The sequence below is a fragment of the Phocoena phocoena genome, chromosome 2 (assembly GCF_963924675.1).
Source record: "Phocoena phocoena chromosome 2, mPhoPho1.1, whole genome shotgun sequence".
Classification (NCBI taxonomy): Eukaryota; Metazoa; Chordata; class Mammalia; order Artiodactyla; family Phocoenidae; genus Phocoena; species Phocoena phocoena.
Window position 1 is genome coordinate 35,836,805 of NC_089220.1, and position 6,122 is coordinate 35,842,926.

The 6,122-nt window shown below is 38.2% G+C and overlaps 1 pseudogene; it reads left to right on the forward strand.

Moving 5' to 3' along the window:
- The first annotated feature begins 3,785 nt into the window (after positions 1 to 3,785).
- Positions 3,786 to 4,795, forward strand: LOC136118754 (UDP-GalNAc:beta-1,3-N-acetylgalactosaminyltransferase 1-like; annotated as a pseudogene).
- Positions 4,796 to 6,122: the final 1,327 nt, after the last annotated feature.

The window sequence follows — 6,122 nt, forward strand, 5'->3', positions numbered from 1 at the left end:
TAGACAACATATAGGACGCAACAGTCTCCAGACAACGGAAAACAATTAGTGTAGATCTGCATTCTCTGAGAGAAGGAAACAAGCTAGATAAGCCTACATGCACCTTGACTTTCTGCTAAGAGACATGTTATAGACACTACTGCAGGCAGGGAGATTCAAAGCAAAGCACAGCAGTGTCACCAACGTGAAAAGACAAAGATCAGAGTTCAGAAAGTATAGGTGGCAGGAATTACTGGAATAATGTACCAGAGAGGAGGGAGTAATGCAGAAAAAAGCTCCACACATCTTCTCTTGAGTCTTTGACTTAATACTAATTTGCACATATTTGGGGGAAATTCCATAATGCAAGAGGGAAAAAAAATCTGCTGAGGAGCTTAAAAAATGAACAATTCAAGGTTCATACAGACCTAGGGACATTTGAGTTGCAACTAACCAGAGAAGAGAGACCTTGTATACTCTGGACAATAAGTAGAGACCTCAGCAGGGCTAAATTAGTCCCAAAATAAAGATTAATCTATAACGATACCAGCAGAGCTTAAAAACGAACCCTGAAGGAACAACCTGATCTTCAACTTAACATCTGTAACCAGATGGTTAGCTAAATGGAAAACCTCATAATTCACAGGGCATCAGGTAAAGTATTCATAAAGGTTCTGCCTCAGGAATACAGCAAAATTACATTAAATGGTCCCAGTAAGGAATACCTTAAAGGATTAAATACTTCCCAAGTAACTTAAATATATTCCAGAAAAAACTTCAAGAATATTTACAGGAATACAAAAATATCCAGTACCCAACAAGGTAAAATTTACAATGTCTTCTTTTCCATGCCTGACAAGCATTAACTAATTTGCCAAGCAGGTTTTGGCGGAGGGGAGGGGCGGGGAGGCAAGAAAGTAGAGCCAAATGAGGAGAAATATCAATCAAAACCAACCCAGAAATGACAGTAGAACTAGGAAACTAGGATTTAAAGTTATTATAAATGTGTTCCATATGCTCTAGAAGCTAGAGAAAAGACTGAGTGTAATTTAAGTTAAAACATAGAAAAAGGACCCAAATCGAACATCTAGAAATGAAAACTAGAATGTTAGAGATGCTCTACCTGACACTCAGTGAATTATATTTTCCACTCTGTCTGAAGGATTCAGGCTCTATTCCTGACATTGTGTGAGCTCTTTATTGTTCCCTCAATTCCTTTTGGGTGGTTCTTCCTTGACCTCAAGCAGTTTCCTCACAGGTCTGTACTGATCAGTACTCAGCTGAATTCTTGGAAGGGACTTCTGCAGATGTGCAAAATTCTCTTGCAGCTCTCTCCTCTCTGGTACTCTGCTCTCTGAACTCTAGCTGCCTTGGCTCCTTAGGCTCCCAGCACCATCTCCTCATTTCAGGGAGATCTCTAGGCTCCTCTGGGGTTCTACTGCCCTAGCCCATACCTAGAAACACTCTCCAGGCAGAGCAAGCATAGGTCTCATCTAATCTGTTTCCTGTCCCTCAGGGATTGATGTCTTTTATTGCCTGATGGCAAATGCCTTAAGAACTGTTGTTTCATGTTTTTTGTCTAGTTAGCTGTTTCAAGTAAAACGATACCAATCCGTTAGTCCAACTTGGCTGGAAGCACTATCTTAAATATTTTAAAGGGAGACTATGAGTTAAACCAACTTTGTAATAGCACTGAAAGCTAAAATTTTCCAAAAATTAGATGTATTCGGTTAACAACACTCACATGTTAATAAGTTATCCTGAACCATATAATAAATGCATACTACGTGGTAGAAAAGAACAGTAACTATGAAAGTGAAATAGGCAATACCAGCTGAATGTAAAGAATAAACGGCATTCAGTAATCAGAAATAAAAAGTCAACACAAGGAAAAACTAATTTTGGGAAAGATTTCTCTGAAAGAAATGTACATGGGAATATATAACCAAGGATGCAGCATATGATTTCATATACGCTCAAATCAAATGTATGGAGAAAATTATTCATTTAAGAGGAAATGCTGGGGCTTCCCTGGTGGCGCAGTGGTTGAGAGTCCGCCTGCCGATGCAGGGGACACGGGTTCGTGCCCCAATCTGGGAAGATCCCACATGCCGCAGAGCAGCTGGGCCTGTGAGCCATGGCCGCTGAGCCTGTGCGTCCGGAGCCTGTGCTCCGCAACGGAAGAGGCCACAACAGTGAGAGGCCCGCGTACCGCAAATAAAGTAAGAAGAAGAAGAAGAGGAAATGCTATATGTGCTTATCAGTGGCATTGGAATTCAGGTCAAATGTTACAAGATCTGCTGTAGACTAATCAAAGGTGAAGATACTAAAGGAAGAGAAGCAAGACAAATAAGTCTTCAGGAGAAATACAGTAGAACCAAATGAACATCTTACTCTCCTCATGACAGGTAAAGGAAAATATAAAGAAAGAAAAATCCTTCAGAAGATGTTTAAAGAAAGACCTGTAAAAAAAAGGTTAGGAATTACAGGTTTTATTTTCAATCTCTGCTGTTGAACAGTCAGTCATTTTTATCCATATAGGAAGGAAAAAGACTGTGAGCTAAACTGAACATACTCTGAGTAGGGAAAGAAAAAACAGCACATGGCCCGTTGATTCTTATCGTCAAAGAAACACAACTGTCCTGTTCTAAAAAAGGAAACTACACACACAAAAAAATCATCACATATGAAATGAACAAAAAAGTAAATCTGTGGGAAAATCATGTTTAACAGATGACAAAAGAAATTGTCAGGGATGAAACTGGTCACTTTTAAGAAAAAGAGAAGAGAGGTTCTGCATGTTTATATAAAAAGCTATTTACCCATAGGTAGTGAAGCTGTGAACACATTTAAATTAAAAATCTAAGTACAACTCAGGCAATGCAGAGCCTTATAACACTGATGATCCCAAGACCATTCTAGGCTAGACTTCAAACAAGGAGGTAATGCTGTATAGATGAGACTACCAGACTGAAGCGGGTAAGGGTAGGAGTAGGGACAGCCTACAGGAGGCTGTTTGCTAGGAATAATTTTACTACTAGAAATTTGTCAAGCTCTCTATAGTATGGTTTATAGTATGGTTTAGATTTGAAAAGCAGTAAGATAGGACCTCAACGTCTTTTAGCTATGGATCAACATTAAGAGGGAAAACACACAGAGGTAGAAATAAGCCCCAAAGGAGAAGAAAATACTATGTTGTACCTCTCTTTCCCTCTCCTTTCCCTGTAGCATTAATTAATACGCTAATGAATCTGTTATAACAAGGAAAGTTGCTCCTTTTAGCATACTTTGTAAATGGGCAAATAGACATCACTAAAGTAGGTGATATTAAGAAAATATGGGTCCAGGGGCCAGGGCCTCTGTGACGATCAGCTACCCTACCAGAGGTAAGGAAGATCTGAGTTTGCAGTCTTCAACTGGGAACAGCTTTGGGTTTTAGCTTTCTCCAGGCCACTTAGAGTAGTTCACGGCAAATCTTTTAATTAAAGCATGGAATACGAAAACAGAAAACTTCAGCTAGTGCTTTAGTCTCATAAGAAATTCTACAGGCATGTGTCTTATAAGCAGTATACGGCAGAATTTTAAACCAATCTGAGAGTCTCTGTTTTTCAGTAGAAATTTCAAGCATTATTTTTGACTACTACTTACTACTGAATGTTCAGTTGGTGAAACTGAAGGTCTTTCACTCAGAAGGAATAAATCAAGAAGGTCATGGATGGCTGAGATTAAATGGAGCCCCCAAAAGGTTGTACAGTGTTTAGCAGCTAGAACCTGAGGCTCGCATGCTCCTGAGGGGCTGTGAATGGATGGCCCCGGCCCTCCCGAGCACCCCGCCCTTCCGAGTAGGATGTCACTGCGATCCCCCAAATGAAGCCTCCTGCTGCTGTCATTCCTGAGTTTCCTGGTGATGTGGTACCTCAGTCTGCCCCCACTACAATGTGACAGAACGAGTGAACTGGATGTACTTCTACGAGTATGAGCCCATTTACAAAAAGACGTCCACTTCACACTTCAAGAGCATTAGAACTGCTCTCATCAAAACCCATTTCTTGTTATCCTGGTGACCTCCCAACCCTCAGATGTGAAATCCAGACAGGCCATTAGAGTTACTTGGGGTGAAAAGAAGTCTTGGTGGGGATATGAGGTTCTTACATTTTTCCTACTAGGACAACAGGCTGAAAGGGAAGACAAATTGTTAGCATTATCCTTAGAGGATGAACACCTCCTTTATGGTGACATAATATGACAAGATTTTTTATAGACACATACAATAACCTGACCTTGAAAACGATTATGGCATTTAGGTGGGTAACTGAGTTTTGCCCCAATGCCAGGTACATCATGAAGACAGACACTGATGTCTTCATCAATACTGGCAATTTAGTGAAGTATCTTTTAAATTTAAACCACTCAGAGAAGTTTTTCACAGGTTATCCTCTAATTGATAATTATTCCTATAGAGGATTTTACCCAAAAAAACCCATATTTCATACCAGGAGTATCCCTTCAAGGTGTTTCCTCCCTATTGCAGTGGGTTGGGTTAATAAGTATCATGTCCAGAGATTTGGTGCCAAGAATCTATGAAATGATGAGTCATGTAAAACCCGTCAAGTTTGAAGATGTTTATGTTGGGATCTGTTTGAATTTATTAAAGGTGTACATTCGTATTCTGGAAGACACCAACCTTTTCTTTTTATATAGGATTCATCTGGGTGTCTGTCATCTCAGATGTGTGATTGCAGCCCATGGCTTTTCTTCTAAGGAAATTATCACATTTTGGCAGGTTATGCTAAGGAACACCACATGCCATTATTAATTTGACATTCTACCCAAAGCCTAGAGAACGGAGGGATACTTTCTGGAAAATGTTAAAGTTAGGACTGTGAAATCTCCAACGGAAAACTCATGGGAAGGTCACTGTGTGGCTTACACGGAACTGAAACTCATGGAAGAGCCCATAGACTGGAGACTGGAGGGTTGCACTTGACCTGTGATTTATTTTGACAACAGTCAAGTCAGCCCTTTTAAAGATGATATTCAGAGGAATTAATAAACATCTTAGGAAGGAATGGGAGGTTTCTGTTAATAAAACTAATAGAATCAAACAATTTGAAGATGTCATTCTGTAGACTAGAACTTCTTAAAAGGGTTTCATTGAATTATACGCTCATTTGTCCATAACAACAAAGCAGTGTGGAGTATTTTTCATTGAACAATCTAGTCAGTTCAGGGTTTTGTGTATATCTTACATGGATTACCAGTTTTTTTAAATATATAGTTCTGTGGAAAACAACTGAAGCTATACCAAACAAAATTTCATCTGTTTTTTGGTCATTCACAAGATACTTCAAGATGTTGCAGTATTTCAGAGTTAATATCAATTATTATTTAATATTACTTAGAGTTTTGCACTTCCTAGGTGTTTGAATGTTATGGTTGTTTCAATGCTATATAAACAGAATAGTGAAAATCACTCTTTATATTTAAATTTTTTCCAATTACTTCTCTGATGAGTTTATGAATAGCTCCATTAATGTGAAGTCATTGGTCATTATTGCATATCAGAAATCTCTTGGACTTTGATAAGTATTTTGTCGTGGTAAAATAGAGAAGAATGAAAGCAAGAAGATCTGACTTATTGTCTTATTTTTAACACTATAATCCCCATTGTATTTAGGTGTCACTTCATTGGTCTCATTTTTCCACCTGGAAATTAGGAATAATATAGAATGCCAGGCAGTATATTTCCTTTTGGAAAGGACTCTAAAGCCAAAAAGAAAAGAGAGAATGTGATGACCAGAAAGAATATTATGAAAGGAGCGTCATATTTCAGTGCTTGAGTTGGAAAGAGAAGACTAAAGATTCAAGCGTCGTTGTTAATTGCTCCATGTTTTTTCTCATTAACAATCAGTTTGAGAATAAAAAGCAAAAGAGAAAAAAAACCTGATCACCAATATGAATTTGAAAAATAAAAAACTGAAAAGCCTGTTTTGTCCACTTTTTCAATAAAAATGAATTCATTATTCTAAAACTGTTAAACTCATATTTATTGGTAAGCAAATATTTACTATAATGATCCTGAAAGTAACATTACTTTGAAGCAAAATAAAAAACCAAGTTAGGAACTAGAAGTCCTCACTACT